This window comes from Pristiophorus japonicus, chromosome 16, assembly GCF_044704955.1.
Source record: "Pristiophorus japonicus isolate sPriJap1 chromosome 16, sPriJap1.hap1, whole genome shotgun sequence".
Taxonomy (NCBI): Eukaryota; Metazoa; Chordata; class Chondrichthyes; family Pristiophoridae; genus Pristiophorus; species Pristiophorus japonicus.
Window position 1 is genome coordinate 23,957,184 of NC_091992.1, and position 22,218 is coordinate 23,979,401.

The following is a 22,218-nucleotide window of genomic DNA, read 5'->3' on the forward strand; positions in this document are numbered from 1 at the left end:
CTCCCTACCCCTACCCCCCACCCCTACACCCCACCCCTACCCCCCACCCCTAACCCTACCCCCCACCCTTACCCCCTACCCCTACCCCTACCCCCCCACCCCTATCCCTTCCCCTGGGCCACCCCAACCTGTGTGAGAACACCACCGCAGGTCGGGGCTATAAATAGAGCTGGAGCGCCGGGCCCTGGAACATCGTGGGTGAAGGTGCGGCGAATGAGGGTACGGGGGCCAGAAGAGCCGAGGGCCCAGGGGCAGCACGGGCCAGCCCACACTGCGATATGTGCGCGCACTAGGTCCGTGCAGCGGAGCAGGGCTCCAGTCGTCCTGGTTCAACCCCTGCCACTGGAGCCCATCTGTCGAGCCCGTGTGGTGGCTGATGTGCAATGGTCACCACACGTTAAAAAAATCCACGCACATCTTCCACCCCCTCAACTGGAGTTCAGGACTGGAACATCGGGTCCGTCATTGAAACATCTCTGAACTCTTGTGGAAGCAAGTCATCCTCGTTCGAGTGAATGAATGACCCCTAACCCCCACCCCTATCTCCCCACCCCCACCCCATCCCCACCCCCCCCTCACCCCTACCTCCCCACCCCCACCTCCACCCCGACCCCAACCCCCACTCCTACTCCTACCCCCCACCCCCACCCCAACCCCAACCCCCACTCCTACTCCTACCTCCAACCCCCACCCCAACACCGACCCCCACCCCCAGGCCCACTCCAACCCCCAGCTCCACCCCCACTCCTACCCCTACCCCCATCCCTAACCCCCACCCCTAACCCCCACCTCCACCCCTATCCCTACCCCTCACCCCTACACCTCACCCCTACCCCCCACCCCTACCCCAATCCCCACCCCTACCCCCACCCCTACATCTTGAAGGATTATGAGGCTGAAAAAGATTACAGAGATAGGGAGGGGTAAGGCTATGGAGTGATTTGTAAACAAGGATGAGAATTTTGAAATCGAGGCGTTGTTGAACTGGGAGTCAGTGTAGGTCAGAAAGCACAGAGGTGATCTTGACTTGGTGTGGGTTAGTACATGGGCTGCTGAGTTTTGGATGACTTCAAGTTTACGTAGTGTGGAAGGCCGGCCAGGAGTGAGTTGGAGTAGTCAAGTCTAGAGGTAACAAAGGCATGCACGAGGGTTTCAGCAGCAGATGAGCTGAGGCAGGGGCGGGAGGGCAAAGTTACGGAGGTGGAAAAAGGCGGGTTTAGTTCTGCCGTGGATATGTGGCTAGAAATCGGTGGTTAGTGGTGTGCCACAGGGATCGATGCTGGGACCCCAACTATTTACAATATACACAGATGACCTGGAAGAGGGGACAGAGTGTAGTGTAACAAAATTTGCAGATGACACAAAGATTAGTGGGAAAGCGGGTTGTGTAGAGGACACAGAGAGGCTGCAAAGAGATTTAGATAGGTTAAGCGAATGGGCTAAGGTTTGGCAGATGGAATACAATGTTGGAAAATGTGAGGTCATCCACCTTGGAAAAAAAAACAGTAAAAGGGAATATTATTTGAATGGGGAGAAATTACAACATGCTGCGGTGCAGAGGGACCTGGGGATCCTTGTGCATGAAACTCTTTTTGGAGTTTATCTGCAAAACAAAAAAAACATTAAACAGTGCCACCCGACCTGGGTGACACACCAGACATTTACAAGGCCCTTTTTTTTCCCCTCCTTTTTTTGGTTTTTTTTTTGTTTTTTTTTTTGGGCGCTAAAATCAAATTTTTTCCAGTGCCCCCTATAAAAGGGGAGGGGGACACTAAAAGCACCGGCAATTAAAACAAATTAAACTTTAAAACGTCCTTGTGCATGAATCCCAAAAAGTTAGTTTGCAGGTGCAGCAGGTAATCAGGAAGGCGAATGGAATTTTGGCCTTCATTGCGAGAGGGATGGAGTACAAAAGCAGGGAGGTCCTGCTGCAACTGTACAGGGTATTGGTGAGGCCGCACCTGGAGTACTGCGTGCAGTTTTGGTCACCTTACTTAAGGAAGGATATACTAGCCTTGGAGGGGGTACAGAGACGATTCACTAGGCTGATTCCGGAGATGAGGGGGCTACCTTATGATGATAGATTGGATAGACTGGGTCTTTACTCGTTGAAGTTCAGAAGGATGAGGGGTGATCTTATAGAAACATTTGAAATAATGAAAGGGATAGACAAGATGGAGGCAGAGAGGTTGTTTCCACTGGTAGGGGAGACTAGAACTGAGGGGCACAGCCTCAAAATACGGGGGAGTCAATTTAAAACCGAGTTGAGAAGGAATTTCTTCTCCCAGAGGGTTGTGAATCTGTGGAATTCTCTGCCCAAGGAAGCAGTTGAGGCTAGCTCATTGAATGTATTCAAATCACAGATAGATAGATTTTTAACCAATAAGGGAATTAAGGGTTATGGGGAGCGGGCGGGTAAGTGGAGCTGAGCCCACGGCCAGATCAGCCATGATCTTTTTGAATGGCGGAGCAGGCTCGAGGGGCTAGATGGCCTACTCCTGTTCCTAATTCTTATGTTCTTATGAAACTCAGTTCAGGGTCAAATATGCCACCTAGGTTGTGAACAGTCTTGTTCATCCTCAGATTGATGCTAGGGAGAGGGATGGAGTCAGTGGTTAGGGAACGCAGTTTGTGGCGGGGACCAAAAATAATGGCTTCGGTCTTCCCAATATTTAATTGGAGAACATTTCTGCTCATCCAGTACTGGATGTCGGACAAGCAATCTGACAATTTAAATACCAAGCAGGGGTCGAGAGAAGTGGTGGAGAGGTACAGCTGGGTGTCGTCAGCGTACATGTGGAAACTGACTCCGTGTTTTTGGATGATATCGCCAAGGGGCAGCATATAGAAGAGAAATAAGAGGGGACCAAGGACAGATCCTTGAGGGACACCGGAGGTAATGATGCAGGAGTGGGAAGAGAAGCCATTGCTGGAGATTTTCTGGCTACAATTAGATAGATAAGAATGGAACCGGGCGAGTGAAGTCCCACCCAGCTGGAGAGGCGTAGGAGGAGGATGGAATGGTCAACCATGTCAAAGGCTACAGACAGGTCCAGAAGGATGAGGAGGGATAGTTTACCTTTGTCACACTCACAAAGGGTGTCATTTGTGACTTTGATGAGAACAGTTTCAGTACTGTGGCAGGGGCAAAAGCCAGATTGAAGGGATTCGAACATTGAATTCATGGAAAAATGATCACAGATTTGGGCGGCAACAACCCATTCAAGTACTTTGGACAGGAACGGGAGGTCGCAGATCGGGCGATAATTAACAAGCAAAGTGGGGTCAAGGGTTGGTTTTTTGAGGAGAGGGGTGATGACAGCAGATTTGAAGGAGTGGGGAACGGTACCTGAGGACAGAGAACCGTTAACAATGTCGATTAACATGGGAGCCAGAAAAGGAAGTTGGGTGGTCAGCAGTTTAGTGGGAATAGTGTCAAGGGAGCAGGAAGTGGGTCTCATGAATTAAGATGAGTTTGGAGGGATTAAGAGGGGAGATCAAAGATAAGGTAGAAAAAGATGGTTGGTCACCTATCTTTCATGATGTCTTCTAATGCTAGCTCCGACTTGAGCACCAGCATGACACAGAGTAGCACTAGTCACATCTATATGTCATCATAGAATCATAGAAATTTACAGCACGGAAGGAGGCCATTTCAGCCCATCGTATCTGCGCCGGCCGACCAAGAGCTATCCAGCCTAATCACACTTTCCAGCTCTTGGTCCATAGCTCTGTAGGTTACGGCACTTTAACTGCACATCCAAGTTTCTGCCTCTACCACCCTTTCAGGCAGTGAGTTCCAGACCCCCACTATCCTCTGGGTGAAGAAATTTCCCCCCTCATCTCCTCTAAACCTCCCACCAATTACTTTAAATCTATGTCCCCTGGTTGTTGACCCCTCTGCCAAGGGAAACAGGTCCTTCCTATCCGCTATATCCAGGCCCCTCATAATTTTATATACCTCAATCAAGTCTCCCCTTAGCCTCCTCTATTCCAAAGAAAACAGACCCAGCATCTCCAATCTTTCCTCATAGCCAAAATTCTCTAGTCCAGGCAGCATTCCTGTAAATCTCCTCTGCACCCTTTCCAGTGCAATCACATCTTTCCTATAATATGGTGACCAGAACTGCACGCAGTACTCCAGCTGCTGCCTAACCAGTGTTTTATACAGTTCAAGCATAACCTCTTTGCTCTTGTATTCCATGCCTTGACTAATAAAGGCAAGTCTTCCATATGCCTTCTTAACCACATTATCGACCTGATCTGTGGACCTGCACTCCAAGGTCACTTTGTTCCTCTACACTTTTCAGTGTTGTACCATTTAATGTGTAGTCCCTTGCCTTGTTAGACCTCCCCAAATGCATTACCTCACATTATCACGGATTGAATTCCATTTGCCATTGTTCTGCCCACTTGACCAGTATATTGACATGTTCCTGCATGTCCTTACTTCAATCACATTCTATACTCCTTTTGATTGACTTCACCGTTTTCCGATATATAATTTTAAGATTCTGTTGGAGTAAAAACATAAGCTGATGGTCTAGTTTCAAGATCTCTACGAGTAGAGGCTAGTACAGGGAAGTAGGGAGACTCATTTGCGTCTCCACCTCATTCACATCCTAGTAGTTAGTTCAGAGCAGCGCATATCAAGAGCTGGGAGCTGTTTGGCTTCTTTCTCGATGCACTGATGCATGATCCAGGGAGACCACAAATTGAGGAGAAAATTAAGTTGTTTTTAAAGTATCATCTGGAGGAGAGAGTGGAGCTGGCATTCTGTGCTCTCATCTTTTGGATCTGGGCGGGTTGGAATCGAGCCCAGACTGAAGGCATGAAGATTTCCTCCCTTTTGGTTCTAAATAAAGTTAGTTTGGAAAATCGCAACCCAGTTCCTAGTGAGTGCAGGGCAAATCACCTGTTGTAAGTAATCCTTCATGCATGATTTTCTGTGCTGCCTCTGATGAGCCCTCAATGTCACACCAAACCTCAAATCGCTGGAGAAATACCACCAGCGTTGTCTCCGCAAGATCCTGCAAATCCCCTGGGAGGACAGACACACCAACGTTGGTGTCCTCATTCAGGCCAGCATCGAAGCACTGACCACACTCGACCAGTTCCATTGGGCGGGTCACATTGTTCGCATGCCTGACACAAGACTCCCAAAGCAAGCGCACTACTCGAAACTCCTACACGGCAAGCTAGCCCCAGATGGGCAGAGGAAACGTTTCAAGGACACCCTCAAAGCCTCCTTGATAAAATACAACATCCCCACCGACACCTGGGAGTCCCTGGCCAAATACCGCCCTAAGTGGAGGAAGAACATCCGGGAGGGTGCTGAGCTCCTCGAGTCTCATCGCCGAGAGCATGCAGAAAACAAGCGCAGGCAGCAGAAGGAGCGTGCGGCAAACCAGACTCCCCACCCACCCTTTCCTTCAACCACTGTCTGTCCCACCTGTGACAGAGACTGTAATTCCCGTATTGGACTGTACAGTCACCTGAGAACTCACTTTTAGAGTGGAAGCAAGTCTTCTTCGATTTCGAGGGACTGCCTGTGTTGATGATGATGAAATATAGGCCAGGATCCTGTCCATACTAAGTAACGGAAACTCACCCTACAGAATCAGATGATGTCCAATAGTTATGTAAGTTCTAATAACACACTATGGGGGAGAAATTCGGTCGCGCCTCTGTTGCAGCGTTAACCCGGGCGGGGCGGTAAATTTTGCATCACGAAATGGTTTGCGTCTCCAGCCGCAAAATTCACCAGCTGGGCCCTGAGTGTGGAGCGGAGCGCTAAGGGAGGCGTTCCACACCTCTTTTAGGGCACTGGGCCGGCTGAGCAAGTGAAAATCCCGAGCTAAACAGCCGGCCTCGGAGCGCACAAAGAGGGCTTCCATGAAAAAAAAATCTGAAAAAAAAATATTAAAAACATTCCCAATACATTACTCACTCCACCACAACATAAATCGTAAAAAAATAAAAAACAATCACTCGCCATTACTTGCCTCACTGTGGCCGCTACAGCTTGGAACGGCAGCTTCCACAGGTGATCCCAGCAAAGGGGGGGCGCTACGGGTCAGGCGACAACCAAATATCGATCCGGTGTCGCAACCAGGGGCGCTGCACATTGGCTCGCCACTTCAGAGCGGTAATGCTCCACGCCCCCTCAAAACCGACACCGAATGTCCCGGCAGGGCACTGGATGTTGGCCATCCGCCCGGAAGTGCTTACCATCGCCATTGCCGGGGCACTAATGGAGGCAGCAGAAGACAGAAATGATTCACAATGAGTCTAGCCCTTTTAGTCTACTGCACAAAACTGCATACAATTTGGCACTAATGAGTAAATTTATCAATCCTATGTACTGGTCATGCATGTACACAGCTGGCATTGAAACATCAGAAATCCTGAGAGTGAGTAGGTTCTGCACTACCATGTGCATACAGCCTGTCTTTTATGGCCAAGTTGTGCTGGGATCCCTGGAAGCCCTCACCGGTGTGCCGCAGGCCTCATTGAGCAAAAGGCCTGACTGAGTTTACTTTTACTTCATTTTTCTCTTGCGCATCCTCTTCCAGTCTTGGCAAAGGCTGGCAAATATTTGAAATTCATCTGGAAGCTTTGTAAAGGCAGAAACAATATTTGTCCCCCATACTTGCCTTTAAGCGTGCGTGTCTCTTTAAGGCTGAGCTGCTGGCCATAATTTGCACAGAACTCAATCGGCTCACTCCCTGCACAATGCCAAAGTTGCGCGGACATTCATGAATAATTACGTGAGTGAGCTGATCTTCAATTGTGAGCTGCCAGCTGTGTTTTTAAGCAAGCTTTACACCAGTAGCTGGGCAGAAAAGCCTAAACTTAACTTGATCACAAAATGGGCTTTTTGCTACAATCTCACTGAGAGACAATGATGGCTGGTATCGGAGATGGAGAAATTCATGCTGGTACACTGCTCTGACGTTGGGATTGATGCTCGGTGTTGAGACAAAGTCGGAAGAGCTTCTGCCAATAGGTGCCTCCAGACACGAGACTCCCAAAGCAAGTGCTCTACTCGGAGCTCCTTCACGGCAAACGAACCAAAGGTGGGCAGAGGAAGTGTTACAGGGACATCCTCAAAGCCTCCCTGATAAAATGCAACATCCCCACTGACACCTGGGAGTCCCTGGCCAAAGACCGCCCTAAGTGGAGGAAGTGCATCCGGGAGGACACTGAGCACCTCGAGTCTCAACGCCGAGAGCATGCAGAAATCAAGCGCAGGCAGCAGAAAGAGCGTGCGGCAAACCAGTCCCACCCACCCCCTTCCCTCAACAACTATCTGTCCCGCCTGTGATAGAGTCTATGGCTCTCCTGTTGGGCTGTTCAGCCATCAAAGAACTCACTTCAGGAATGGAAGCAAGTCTTCCTCGATTCCAAGGGACTGCCTATGACGATGACACTATACATGAGCTGCAACCTCTCAATGCTAGAAAAAATATTCGAGCAAATCTAAAAATGCCTACCGTTAAATATACGAACATAAGAAGAATGACGGACAGGTAAAAGACCATCGGGTCCATCGAGCCTGTCCCACATAGTTTTGTTAGGCAGCCAATCAGAGATCCTGCCTATACTGTACAACTGCAGCATATGTTGCGAATTTACAGCCAAGTTTCAATATCTGGTCCTGTATAAGCAATGAGGAGTTGTCCACATTGACTGCTAGGGCTGAGAGATGATGGATTTACATTGGGTTGGATTTACATCTCCTGCCATTTCAACTGGAAAGTGCCAGTGAGCCTGCGGATCAGGCTGGTAATTTAACTCCGACTATAAACCCAGGGGGATTGCATTGAGTTTGGGTTATCCTGATTTGTACAGTTTTAAGTAAAGTATAAATTGTCTTTAAAACTGTAACTTTGATGTTTATTTTTGGTCCATTTTGCACTTTTTGTTCCTTTATTAAAATAATGTTTTTTATTTTAATTGAAACTCAAAGTGCAAGCACCATAAAGAATGGAGTTAGAGGATATTATTGTGATACATAGTATTCCATTTTCATCGAGTAACTGCTCCCAAGAATATATCAACTAACCCATCAGCAGTGTCAGTTGCTTTCTGACATTCAATCACAGCCACATATCACTGAGCACCGCCTCCAGATATGCCAGCTGAGAAAGTGTGGATGGCATGACGATGTATCATGTCGTGAGACTTTGCGATGACCCAGGTAATTTAAAAATTGAGCCATATCTTACAAAAAGTGTCTCATTTTCTCAAAAAAAAAAGGCACAAATCTTTTCAGTTGCCATTATTCTGCAAAATGATCAAGGGCCAGTCGGAAAAAGGCAAGGTGGACACAAGTCAAACTGAAAACATATTGTGCAAAGAATAATGGACGCCAGAGAGCCATTATGAGGCAGTGTCCTCATGATCAATTTTCAAAGTGGGATCCCTAAACTGCAAGGTTGTCAGTTTTCTGTCTGTCCATAATCAGGTTTATTGATTTACCGGCACAGTATTTTTGTTGCTGAATATACTAATAAAAAGTCTCTGGTGCAGTTTGTTTTTTTATGATGTACTCTTTTGGAAGTAGGACAAGTGGTGCCCAGGAATGTGTTGTATTTGCAAGGGATTCTTCCAGACAGAAAAATCTTCAAATATTGTCACAATTCGATGATGTTACTCAAACTCTGTCACCCTCATCTGGATTTGAGACGAGATTGCTGCCATGGAATCATTCTCTTGCTTTTTTAAAAATAATTTTTATTTATGTAATACAATCAGGGCCTATTTTGTTGATGAAAGAAGTCGGCCGTACATAAACATCCTGTAGGTTCCATGCAGCTGATATGTAATGATGTCCATATGAGAGGATTAATGATTGGGCTGTAATCCCTGGAAGTTTATCGATATAAATCATGATTGATTCTTGGGGATTGACAGTAACATAAGCACTGTGCACTGGGTACTCACCGGCTTATCCCTCCCACCTGCATCGGCACCATGCCAGCGACCAGCCCTGGTTCAATGAGGGGTGTAGAAGAGCATGCTGAGAGCAGCACTAGGCATACCTGAAAATGAGGTGCCAACCTGGTGAAGCTACAACACAGGACCACAGGCATGCTGAACAGCGGAAGCAGCATGCTACAGACAGAGCTCAGCGATCCCGCAACCAACAACTCAAGTCAGAGCTCTGCAATCCTGTCGCATCCACTCATCAATGGTGGTGGACACTTAAGCAACTAATGGAAGGAAGAGACAATGAGCATTTGCATCCTCAACAGTGGCAAAGCCCAGCACGTGAGTGCAAAAGACAAGGCTGCAGCCTACGCAAGCATCTTCCGCCTGAAGTGCCGAGTGGATGGTTGGTCTGAGATGCCCACCATCATAGATGCTATTCTACAGCCAATTCTATTCAATCCCCGTGACATCAAGAAATGGCTGCATGCACTGGATACAGCAAAGGCTACAGGCAATATCCTGGCTGTAGTGCTGAAGACCTGTGCTCTGGAACTAGCCTCACCAACCACCACCCCCCCCCCGCCGCCCTCCTCCACCCCACTGATCTAAACTGCGTCAGTACAGCTACAGTACTGTAATCTACCCGACAATATGGAGAATTGCCCCGATATGTGTTGTCCACAAACAGCAGGACAAATCGGATCTAGTCAATTACCAGCCTATTAGCCGACTCTCCATCATCAGCAAAGCGATGCAAGGTGTTCGATAGTGGTGGCACACGCCACTTGCTCAACAATAACTTGTTCACCGATGCTTAATTTGGCTTCTGCCAGGACCACTCGGCTCCAGACCTCATTACCACCTCAGTATAAACATGGACGCAACCTGGATTCCAGAGGTGAGCTGAGAGTGACTGCTCCTGACATCAAGGCATTGTTAACCGCGTGTGGCAACAAGGAACCCGAGTACAACTGCAGTCAGTGGGAATCAGGTGAAAAACTCTCCAGTAGCTGAAGTCAGACCTGGCACAAAGGAAGATGGTTGTGAGTTGTTGGAGGCCAATCATCACCAATCATCTCAAACCCAGGATATAAGTGCAGGAGTTCCTCAGGGCAGTGTGTTAGGCTGAATTATCTTTAGCAGCTTCATCAATGACCTTCCCTCCATCATAAGGTTGGAAGCATAACACCATCCAGGGGATCAAGGGGTATGGCGAGAAAGCAGGAATGGGGTACTGAAGTTGCATGTTCAGCCATGAACTCATTGAATGGCGGTGCAGGCTAGAAGGGCTGAATGGCCTACTCCTGCACCTATTTTCTATGTTTCTATGTAACGGAGTCCGCTTGTTGGGCACTTCATCCACTAGCCTAATCGTCCACCCACCCCACCTCTGGCTGCAGTGGGTACTATCTAAAGGATGCACTGCAGCAACTCGCCATACTTCTTCAGCAGCAACTCCCAAACCCGCGACCTCTACCACCTAGGGTCAATGGTAGCAGGCACTTGGGAGCAACATCACCTGCAAGTTCCCCTATAAGTCACACACCATCCTGATTTGGCCATATATCGCCGTTCCTTCATCAAAGCTGGTTCATAATCATAAGAACATAATACGAATTAGGAGCAGGAGTCGGCCATTTGGCCCCTCGAGCCTGTTCCACCATTCAGTGAGATCATGGCTGATCTTCTACCTCAACTCCACTTTCCTGCACTATCCCCATATCCCTTGATTGCCTTAATATCCAAAAATCTATCGATCTCTGTCTTGAATATACTCAAAGACTGAGCCTCCACAGCGCTTTGGGGTAGAGAATTCCAAAGATTCACCACCCTCTGAGTGAAGAAGTTTCTCCTCATCTCAGTCCCTAATGGCCGACCCCTTATTCTGAGACTATGACCTCTGGTTCCAGACTCCTCAGCCAAAAGAGCCATCCTCCCTGCATCTACCCTGTCAAGCCCTGTAAGAATTTTGTATGTTTCAATGAGATCACCTCTCATTCTTCTACACTCCAGAGAATATAGGCCTAGTCTACTCAATCTCTCCTCATAGGACAAACCCCCCATCCCAGGAATCAGTCTTGTGAACCTTTGTTGCAGTCCCTCTATGGGACATCCTTCCTTAGGTAAGGAGACCAAAACTGTACACAATACTTCAGGTGTGGTCTCACCAAGGCCCGAGATAATTGCAGTGACATCTTTACACTTGTACTCAAATCCTCTTGTAATAAAGGCCAACATACCATTTGCTTTCTTAATTGCTTGCTGTACCTGCAGGTTAACTTTCAGTGATTCGTGTACAAGGACATCCAGGTCCCTCTGAACATCAACATTTCCCAATCTCTCACCATTTAAAAAAATACAGGAAACTCGTTTATCCGAATACGAATGTAACGGAAAACCCGCCGTAACGGAATTTAAAATAATTGTCACACACGTGAATACGTCGCTCACTTCAACTATCGCAAACGTGAACAGATTGCTCAATTACACATAAATTGACGCAGGCGTGGACTTCGTTCTTACTTTTCAATTGTCACACGCATTGAAAGCAGTTCGAGCAGTCGAGTGTACAATTTAAAATGTCTTGTGACAGCACTAAAAGGAAACAAAAGGAATTGAGCATTCAGCAGAAATCAGAAATGATAAAGAAGCCTGAAGCTGCAGAAGTGTACGTACTTTGATGGACGAATATGAAGTTGGATCATCAACAATTTACGATATCAAAAAGCAAAAGAAAGATTTAGAAAGTTTCACCGCTGCTTCTGACGGATGTCCCGCAAAAATTTGTGAAAGCCAAAGTTTGACAAACGAGACCAAGTGTTTTATGAATGGTTTTCTTTGAAACGGTCTGAAGGTGTGGCAATTTCAGGGCCAATGAATACAGCAAAGGCCAAGGACTTCAAGATGAGAATGAATCTAACTGAAGAGTACATTTTTTCAGAAGGCTGGCTCACACGTTTTAAGCATCGCCACGGCATTCGCCAGCTGGGTGTGTCGGGCGAAAAAAAATCAGCAGACAATGAGGCCGCACAGAAATGGTGCAGGAAATGAAATTGCCTGCAGATCAAATATACAACGCTAATGAGACTGGCTTACTATGGAGGTGTTTACCAACTGCTACGTTGGCTGCAGCAGGGGAGAAGGAAGCTGTAGGCTTTAAAATGAATAAGGAAAGGTTAACAATTTGAATTGTGCCAATGCCTCTGGAGAACATAGACTTCCACTCTACTTTTCTATTTATCCTACAGAGGTGGATAATGTTGTATCTGTAATGCACTTATGAATAACTCCACGAGGCAATGTGTTGTACTCAAACTATAGTGACCTTGGTCCTTTATTCGGAACTCCAGAGTGAGGCACAAGCATGGTGGGCAGCCTTTTATACTGGGCCCTGCACACCTATGCAGGTGACCCTCAGATCTCCCACCACAGTGCCCTCTGGTGGACAGCCTCTGCCACAGGAGCAGAAAACCCCAGTCTCCACCAGTTGCACTCTCTAGTGGTGCCAGCTTAGTATATACACAATGTAAACCTTATTTATAGTACATCAGATAACAAGTCTCCATCTTATGCAACTATACAGTGACTACCCAGAGAGTATATCGATAGTCTGCATATATAATATCACTCTCCCCCAAGTCCTTTGTGCCGATTACCTTTGCACTATGTGCTCTGGCTTAGCTCTCCCAGACTTAAGTGCCAATAGCCCTTGCACATTGGCTGTGCTTTGGCTTGGTGCTCTCCCTATTAACCCCCAAGTCCTTTTGCCACAACGTTGGGCAGTGGTTACCAGTTTGGATGGTTCGATGATGCAGTGGAGGTTCCAGTGGGTTCTGGGTGTAATCCCTGTGTGTGTCCATGGCTACATACATCCATTTCCTGCCCCCCCCCCCCCGGCCCCCAGCGAGATCATGCAGCAGGCCTGTTACATTAACATGCAGGATCAGACACAGTGCAAATACAAAGAAAGGAAGTTACAGTTTGTATCGTGACACCTGGGTTCAGTGACTTACATTCATTATGTTTTGCGGTCGTGTGCCAGGATTGGGTAGATTGCATTCATGGTTCAGTCATGGTAAGTACTGAGGTAGCAGTACAGGTATGCAAGGACGCATGTTCCAGGGCAACCGGACGGGGTCCTAGTCGTCTGATAGCGCGCTGCGCCCCCTGCTAGCAGAGTGGGCTTGGTTCGCTCATCTAGCCAGGACTCCAGGCCTTTGCCGTTGCCTAGTGGTGGGCAGAGCCACAGATGTGTGTGGCCTCCCTGTCCTCCTTTGAGGGCTGCAGAATCTTCTGCCTGCTCTCTAACGGTGTTGGGAACCTGGCTGTTCCAGGTCCCGTTTGGGGAACTCGTTGGTTCTGACCTTTCGCTCCCGGACATGGCCGAGGTAGTGACTGGGTCTGGGGGCTGCGCCGTCTCCACCCACCGGGTGGTGGGCAATGGTGGCTGACTGTGCGTATTGGCGCAGTTTTTGTTTCCAGGTCCGTAGCGAATAGTGCCATCGGGTTGGATAGACCTAGGGCAGGGTATCAGGATCAGTGCCTTCACCCTCCTGAGGTCGCTGGCCTATAACTTGTGGGGACACCTGGGGCAGGGCATTAGAATCACTGCCTTTACCCTCCCCAATTCACTCGCTTGCTACTTTTGGGGACACTCTATTCCCGACATCTCGCAACAACATTTTGTTCACAATCTTAATCAGTTCGTTACATTGATTGCCATGCATACAATGTCTCTTTAAGTTCAGTTGGTTGCAGGTCTCCTTTAAGAGAACCCTGCTGGCTTTACCCCAATCGAATCCTTTGTTGGATACCACGTGTTGATCCCTCAGCGTTGCACCTTGTGATATGGCCGTGGCCATTTTTTTCAGCACGCTGCCTCTCGCTGCATCAGGGACGCCATCTTGCCTCTGTCCTCGAGGTCGACTGCCTTCATCCTTCTCTCCCGCGATTCTGCCACAAAAGCTGGAACAGTGCCTGTGAATTCGATCTTCCTCCCCAGGAGTCCTGTCACTGGAGCCGGGAAGGTACTTTTAGGTTGTTCCGGTCGGATCATTGCCACGCAGTCGTGATGGATGGTCTGTGCCTCAGGTGCTGCGCTGGTCTGTTCTCTGGTGCCTGGTCCAAGCGAAGGTGAAGTTTTGCTCTGCCTATGAGCACGGGGGACATCGTTTGCTGGAGTGAAGAGGTCTTCCCATTTCCACTGGATCTTCCCCATCCATCTTCTTCCAATTAGCGTTGGACAATCACCTGCAACAATCCACAGAGGTAACTTGTGCACCATGCCATTATGGATTACACTTACATCCGCACTACCAAGGACTGGGATCAGCTCCTTGATGTAGGTGCGCAACTTTTCCTGTACTGGAACCAGCTCGGGTCGTTTTTCGTTCCATAGCCTCTCAAAGGCATCCTGGCTCATTACTGACTGGCTCGCTCCCGTGTCCACTTCCATGAAGACTGGAACGGCGTTTATCTCAACTTCCATCTTCACTGGAGCACAATCGGTGGTGCAGGTATACAAACTCGATACACTTCTTCTTGGGGCTGAACTGCCTCCTTGGTCAAATCATCATACTCTCCGCTGGATTCATAGAAACATAGAAAATAGGTGCAAGAGTAGGCCATTCGGCCCTTCAAGCCTGCACCACCATGCAATCAGATCATGGCTGATCATTCATCTCAGTACCCCTTTCCTGCTTTTTCTCCATACCCCTTGATCCCTTTCGCCGTAAGGGCGATATCTAACTCCCTCTTGAATATATCTACCGAACTAGCATCAACAACTCTTTGCGGTAGAGAATTCCACAGGTTAACAACTCTCTGAGTGAAGACGTTTCTCCTCATCTCGGTCCTAAATGGCTTACCCCTTATCCTAGACTGTGACCCCTGGTTCTGGACTCCCCCAACATCGGGAACATTCTTCCTGCGTCTAACCTGTCCAGTCCCTTCAGAATTTTATATGTTTTTATGAGATCCCCTCTCATTCTTCTAAACCCCAGTGAATACAGGCCCAGTCGATCCAGTCTCTCCTCATATGTCAGTCCTGCCATCCCTGGAATCAGTCTGGTGAACCTTCGCTGCACTCCTTCAATAGCAAGAACGTCCTTTCTCAGATTAGGAGACCAAAACTGTACACAATATTCCAGGTGAGGCCTCACCAAGGCCTCCCTGCTCCTATACTCAAATCCCCTCGCTATGAAGGCCAACATGCCATTTGCTTTCTTTACCGCCTGCTGTACCTGCATGCCAACCTTCAATGACTGATGTACCATGACACCCAGGTCTCGTTGTACCTCCCCTTTTCCTAATCTGCCGCCATTCTGATAATATTCTGCCTTCATGTTTTTGCCACCAAAGTGGATAACCTCACATTTATCCACATTATATTGCATCTGCCATGCATTTGCCCACTCTCCTAATCTGTCCAAGTCACCCTGCAGCCTCTTAGCATCCTCCTCACAGCTCACACTGCCACCCAGCTTAGTGTCATCCACAAACTTGGAGATATTACACTCAATTCCTTCATCTAAATCATTGATGTATATTGTAAATAGCTGGGGTCCCAGCACTGAGCCCTGCGGCATCCCACTAGTCACTGCCTGCCATTCTGAAAAGGACCCGTTTATCCTGACTCTCTGCTTCCTGTCTGCCAACCAGTTCTCTATCCACGTCAATACATTATCCCCAATATCATGTACTTTATTTTTGCACACCAATCTCTTGTGTGGAACCTTGTCAAAAGCCTTTTGAAAGTCCAAATACACCACATCCACTGGTTCTCCCTTGTCCACTCTACTAGTTACATCCTCAAAAAATTCTAGAAGATTTGTCAAGCATGATTCCCCTTTCATAAATCCATGCTGACTTGGACCGATCCTGTCACTGCTTTCCAAATGCGCTGCTACTTCATCTTTAATAATTGATTCCAACATTTTCCCCACTACCGATGTCAGGCTAACCGGTCTATAATTCCCTGTTTTCTCTCCCTCCTTTTTTAAAAAGTGGTGTTAGATTAGCTACCCTCCAGTCCATAGGAACTGATCCAGAGTCGATAGACTGTTGGAAAATGATTACCAATGCATCCACTATTTCTAGGGCCACATCCTGAAGTACTCTGGGATGCAGACTATCAGGCCCTAGGGATTTATCGGCCTTCAATCCCATCAATTTCCTTAACACAATTTCCTGACTAATAAGGATTTCCCTCAGTTCCTCCTTCTCGCTAGACCCTCGGTCCGCTAGTATTTCCGGAAGGTTATTTGTGTCTTCCTTTGTGAAGACAGAACCAAAGTATTTGTTTAATTGGTCTGCCATTTCTTTGTTCCCCATTATAAATTCACCTGATTCTGAATTCAAGGGACCTATGTTTGTCTTCACTAAGCTTTTTCTCTTCACATATCTATAGAAGCTTTTGCAGTCAGTTTTTATGTTCCCAGCAAGCTTCCTCTCATACTCTATTTTCCCCCTCCTAATTAAACCCTTTGTCCTCCTCTGCTGTATTCTAAATTTCTCCCAGTCCTCAGGTTTGCTGCTTTTTCTGGCCAATTTATATGCCTCTTCCTTGGATTTAACACTATCCCTAATTTCCCTTGTTAGCCACAGTTGAGCCACCTTCCCCGTTTTATTTTTACTCCAGACAGGGATGTACAATTGTTGAAGTTCATCCATGTGATCTTTAAATGTTTGCCATTGCCTATCCACCGTCAACCCTGTAAGCATCATTCGCCAGTCTATTCTAGCCAATTCACGTCTCATACCATTGAAGTTACCTTTCCTTAAGTTCAGGACCCTGGTCTCTGAATTAACTGTGTCACTCTCCATCTTAATAAAGAATTGTACCATATTGTTGTCACTCTTCCCCAAGGGGCCTCGCACAACAAGATTGCTAATTAGTCCTTTCTCATTACACATCATCCAGTCTAGGATGGCCAGCCCTCTAGTTGATTCCTCGACATATTGGTTTAGAAAACCATCCCTAATACACTCCAGGAAATCCTCCTCCACCGTACTGCTACCAGTTTGGTTAGCCCAATCAATATGTAGATTAAAGTCACCCATGATAATTGCTATACCTTTATTGCACGCATTTCTAATTTCTTGTTTGATGCTGTCCCCAACCTCACTACTACTGTTTGGTGGTTTGTACACAACTCCCTTTGGTATTCCGCAGCTCTACCCATACAGATTCCACATCATCCAAGCTAATGTCCTTCCTTACTATTGTGTTAATTTCCTCTTTAACCAGCAATGCTACGCCACCTCCTTTACCTTTCTGTCTATCCTTCCTGAATGTTGAATACCCTTGGATGTTGAGTTCCCAGCCTTGATCACCATGGAGCCATATCTCTGTAATCCCAATTATATCATATTCATTAACATAGAAACATAGAAAATAGGTGCAGGAGTAGGCCATTCAGCCCTTCTAGCCTGCACCACCATTCAATGAGTTCATGGCTGAACATGCAACTTCAGTACCCCATTCCTGCTTTCTCGCCATACCCCTTGATCCCCCTAGTAGTAAGGACTTCATCTAACTCCTTAATAGCTTTACAGCTTTAATAGCTGCCTGCGCAGATAATTCGTCCACCTTATTACGAATACTCCTCGCATTGCGGCACAGATTCTTCAGGCTTGTCTTTTTAACACACTTTGTCCCTTTGGACTTTTGCTGTAATGTGGCCCTTTTTTATTTTTGCCTTGAGTTTTTCTGCCCTCCACTTTTACTTTCAAAGTCATCGACTGACTCCTCTGCTAGACGGTGAGTCGTATTTCTTTTACACATATGCTGGAGGTGGCCCTTCGTGTTACAGACTTTGCATACATACTCAGTAAACTGACACCGGTGAGCCCTCTGGTTTCCTCCGCAAAGCCAGCATGGTGCTACTCGATTAGCACCCCTCGGCAGACTCTGAGTTCTGGAACCCTGAGGTCTGTGCTCTCTGCCCTGCACAGAGCCTCATTCTACAGTCTTGCCTGTGAAAGGTACAATTCTGTGTCCAGTACTTGCCGAGTTTGAGTCCACAGGATGGATAATTTGCTTGGTGCTGCAGGTCGAGGTCATGAACGCCTGACTGATGCTGATGACCTTCTGCAGGTTGACTGTGGTGTCGGCAGATAATAGCTTGTGAAGGAGCCTTCATTGACGTGCGTGCCGCAATCAGGTGCTGCAAGTTTCCTGAGGTCGGCAGCATATTTTGCAATCTCCTGGCCCTCAGGTCTGCGGTGAGTGTAGAATCTGTGCCTGGCCATGAGGATGCTCTGTTTTGGTTTTTGTTGGTCGCGAATTAGTTCAGTCAGCTCATCGTATGTCTTATCCTTGACCTTCGTGGGTGCCAGCAAGTCCCTGACGAGGTGGTAGACCTCAGGCCCACAACTGATCAGCAGTATAGCTTTGCTCTTCTCCGCCAATGTGTCTGTCTCCCCTGCCAGGTCGTTTGCCACAACATATTGCTCGAGCCTTTCCGTGAAGGCATCCCAATCATCACCCTCTGCGAAGTCTTTTAGTCTGCCAAAAGGTAGCCATAATCGCGTGAAAATCTTTATTCTCGTCGCCAGTTGTTATATCTGTAATGCACTTATGATTAACTCCACGAGGCAATGTGTTGTACTCAAACTGTAGTGACCTTGGTCCTTTATTCGTAACTCCAGAGTGAGGCACAAGCATGGTGGGCAGCCTTTTATACTGGGCCCTGCACACCTATGCAGGTGACCCTCAGGTCTCCCACCGCAGTGGCCTCTGGTGGACAGCCTCTGCCACAGGGGCAGGAAACCCCGTGCTCCATCAGTTGCATCTCTTGTGGTGCCAGCTTAGTATGTACACAGTGTAAACCTTATTGATAGTACATCAGGTAACAAGTCTCCATCTTATACAATTGTACAATGGCTACACAAAGAGTATATCCATCGTCTGCATATATAACACATAACTTCACATTTCTCCACATTATATTCCATTTGCCATGTTCTTGCCCACTTATTTAGCCTTTCTATATCCCTTTGAAGTCTCTTTGCAGCCTCCTCACAACTTACATTCCACCTAGCTTTTTATCATCAGCAAACTTGGATATACAGTATTACATTTGGTCCCCTCATCTAAATCATTGATATAGATTATGAATAGCTGGGGCCCAAACACCAATCCTTGCGGCATCCTACTAGTTGCAGCCTGCCAACCCGAAAATAATCCATTTATTCCTACTCTCTGTTTTCTGTCCATTAACCAATCCTCAATCCATGCTAGTATATTACCCCCAATCCCATGAGCCCTAATTTTGTGTGGCACCTTACCGAAAGCCTTCTTAAAATCCAAATACACCACATCCACTGGTCCCCTCTTATTTATTCTGCTAGTTACAACCTCAAAAAACTTTAACAGATTTGTCAAACATGATTTCCCTTTCAGAAATCCATGTTGACTCTGCCCAATCCTATTATTATTTTTTAAATGCCCTGTTACCACGTTCTTAATAATAGATTCTAGCATTTTCCCTACTACTGATGTCAAGCTAAATGGTCTGTAGTTCCCCGTTTTTTCCCTCCCTCTTTTCTTAATAAGAACATAAGAAATAGGAACAGGAGTAGGCCATATGGCCCCTCGAGCCTGCTCCACCATTCAATAAGATCACGTCTGATCTGATCATGGACTCAGCTCCACTTCCCTGACCGCTCCCCATAACCACTTATCTTTCGAGAAACTCTCTATTTCTGTCTTAAATTTATTTAATGTCCTAGCTTCCACAGTTCTCTGAGGCAGTAAATTCCAGAGATTTACAACCCTCTGAGGGAAGAAATTCCTCCTCATCTCTGCTTTAAATGGGCGGCCCCTTATTCTAAGATTATGCCCTCTAGTTCTAGTCTCCCCCATCAGTGGAAACATCCTCTCTGCATCCACCTTGTCAAGCCCCCTCATAATCTTATATGTTTCGATAAGATCACCTCTCATTCTTCTGAATTCCAATGAGTAGAGGCCCAACCTACTCAACCTTTCCTCATAAGTCCTCATCATAAATAGCGGGGTTACATTAGCTACCTTCCAATCTGCGGGAACCATTCTAGAATCTATGGAACTTTGGAAGATGACAACCAATGCATCCACTATCTCGATAGCCACCTCTTTCAAAACCCTAGGATGAAGTCATACCCTCGGATAAAATCATGTGAGCACCTTTACCACACAGACAGCAGCGGTTCAAGGAGAAGGCCCACGAACACCTTTTTAAAGGCAACTAGGGATGAGCAATAAATGCCAGCCTCACCAGTGATGCCTATAATCTCAAGAATGATTTTCTTTTTGAATTCACATCTATACTTCCCAACATTATTCCACGGATTATTGTCTGAGTTCCCACTAATCCCATCAGGTGTCCTGACTTGGGTTTTAGACAAGAATAAGAGAGTTTCTGACGTGCTGAGAATAGTTGTACAAAAATAAACCGCCATTTAATTCACTTCCTGTAAATCCTATCTCATAAACACCTCACACACTCTGAGACTGTGACGCTCCTTGCACCCTTCTAGCAATTTAACAAAATTGTTGGCTAAAACATTTCAGGTGCTGTCAAGGAGAATTGAAAAAAGGTTCTCGAGCACTGGCTCTGAGCAGGTAATGCTCATGTCAGACGGTTTCTGTGGAAACAAGGTGCACTCTGCCATAGACTCTGAATTGCAGCCTGCTATCAGCTGATTGGCAGTGCGTAGTAACACACTCGTGGTTGATCAGAAATCATCTGACAATTGATTTATAAAAACCTTTCATCATTCTGTTTTATTGCAGGAAACAAATACAATTTACATTCTATACTGCTGTGATAAAAATAAATGAAATACATTGTATTATGGGGAGGGGTAACTTAACCTAACATGTTTGTGTTTAATTTAGGTTTTAAGGTCTGCATTTGTGTTCAGTTTTACCTTATGCCAAAGTAATGTGATGTTGCTAAAACCCAGGACTATAAGGAGAAACTTCTTCACCCAGAGAGTGGTGAACCTGTGGAATTCTCTACCACAGAAAGTTGTTGAGGCCAATTCACTAAATATATTCAAAAAGGAGTTAGATGTAGTCCTTACTACTAGGGGGATCAAGGGGTATGGCGAGAAAGCAGGAATGGGGTACTGAGGTTGCATGTTCAGCCATGAACTCATTGAATGGCGGTGCAGGCTCGAAGGGCCGAATGGCCTACTCCTGCACCTATTTTCTATGTTTCTATGAAGCAATGGAATACAAAATCGTCCAACCGCTGTGCAATTTTATCGATTGGTTTCCCAGTTAAAGTTATTGGTTTTGCTATTACCTACTCTTGGGTTCAGTGACTGTGTACAGATGTAACTGATCCCACCACGGCAGCTGGGGAATTAAAAAATTTAGTTAATTAAATAAATCTGGAATAAAAAGTTACTATCAGTAACGGTAACCATGAAACTACCAGATTGTCGTAAGACCCATCTGCCGCCCTTACCTAGTCTGGCCTATATGTGACTCCAGAACCATAGCAATGTGGATGACTCTTGACTGCCCCTCTGAAATTGCCTAGCAAGTCACTCAGTTGTCAAGAAGGCGGCTCTCCACTACCTTCTCAAGGGGCAATTAACAATGGACAATAAATGCCAGCGACGCCCACATCCCATGCATCAATAAAAAGAAAGCCATAGTTTGGGCATCTTCTCCCTCGGTGTGGTTAGAGTGAATGCTACAACATCCTTTTCATCATCAGAGGCAGTCCCGCGAAATCGAGGAAGTCTTGCTTCCACTCCAAAAGTGAGTTCTCAGGTGACTGAACAGTCCAATTCAGGAATTACAGTCTCTGTCACAGGTTGGAGGAAAGGGTGGGTGGAGAGTCTGGTTTGCAGCACGCTCCTTCCGCTGCCTGTGCTTGGTTTCTGCATGCTCTCGGCGATGAGACTCTGGGTGCTCAGCGCCCTCCCGGATGCTTTTCCTCCACTTAGGGCGGTCTTTGGCCAGGGGCTCCCAGGTGTCAGTGGGGAAGTTGCACTTTATCAAGGAGGCTTTGAGGGTGTCCTTGAAATGTTTACTCTGCCCACCTGGGGCTCGCTTGCCGTGTAGGAGTTCCGAGTAGAGCGCTTGTTTTGGGAGTCTTGTGTCGGGCATGAGAACAACGGAGCTGGTCGAGTGTGGTCAGTGCTTCGATGCTGGGGATGTTGGCCTGATTGAGAACACTAACATTGGTGCGTCTGTCCTCCCAGGGGATTTGCAGGATCTTGCAGAGACAGCATTGGTGGTACTTCTTCAGCGCTTTGAGGCGTCTACTGTATATGGTCCAC

General features: G+C 46.9%; 1 protein-coding gene across 1 annotated transcript in view; it reads left to right on the plus strand.

Annotated features, from left to right (window-relative positions):
* Positions 1-22,218, plus strand: part of sez6b (seizure related 6 homolog b) — a 901,253-nt gene that overhangs the window by 805,122 nt on the left and 73,913 nt on the right. The window lies entirely within an intron of this gene.